Source organism: Myotis davidii, unplaced genomic scaffold (genome assembly GCF_000327345.1).
Source record: "Myotis davidii unplaced genomic scaffold, ASM32734v1 scaffold648, whole genome shotgun sequence".
NCBI classification, from domain to species: domain Eukaryota; kingdom Metazoa; phylum Chordata; class Mammalia; order Chiroptera; family Vespertilionidae; genus Myotis; species Myotis davidii.
In genome coordinates this window covers 1,333,683-1,334,544 of record NW_006299603.1, presented here as the reverse complement: position 1 = coordinate 1,334,544, position 862 = coordinate 1,333,683, and positions in this window count along the sequence as shown.

Here is an 862-nt window from a genome sequence, read left to right as displayed (position 1 = left end):
TACTTGTTATATTTAATTTCATTTCAGTCTACTCAGTCTGGTGCTCTCTTCAATACAATGTCCTCCTCCTATGCCTATCACACCTATAGAGCCACAGAACACTCTCAGTCAGGACTTGGTCTCTTGATGATCTTTTTTATGACTCCATCTCTGGGAATGTCATGTGTCCAACACTAGGAATCTTCCTGCCAGTTGAATTTGTTCATCTCGTATTGAGAGTGGGGGAAAAAGCCAGACACTGGTCAATGGGAGCTCTACCAAGAAAGCCACCATTTCATTTGGAGGATCCCAAATGAGGGTGTGGATGTCATGCTGATCGAGGGCGGGAGATTGAATGGAGGTCTAGCCCCTGAGACACTGTAGAAATGAGATGTTAGTCTTTTGAGTTGGTGCCATAACATAAGTCCAGGCATTTAAAATGATGGCATAAGGGACTCAGATTATTCAGAGACTTTGGAATTTCATCAAACTTAGTGAAAAACCTAGGTCCCTGGAGGGCCAGAGGTGGAATAGGAGAGATGGATGTCTGCCCACATCTGGCTCCAAGAACTTTGCAGGGAACCAAGCAATAGATCTTGCCCGGTGCCCCAGAGGTCGGCCCCCACTCGGACACCTCACTCTGGGGAGGGAGGGCGGAGGGAGGGGGTGATAGAGCCGGCCGTTCCCGCCCCGGACCCTCCCGGCCTGGCCGTGACTCAGCAGAACAGAACCCGCGAGGGATGCCCCCCACGGGAGGGAGGAGACCCCAGAGCCCCGAAGCCACTCTCGGCAGACCCCCGTTCTCCAGTGGCAGCCCCCTCCCCCCAGTTTGTCCACGCCGGCCCCTTCCTGGGCGGGGGGGCACACGCCCACCCCTGGCCCA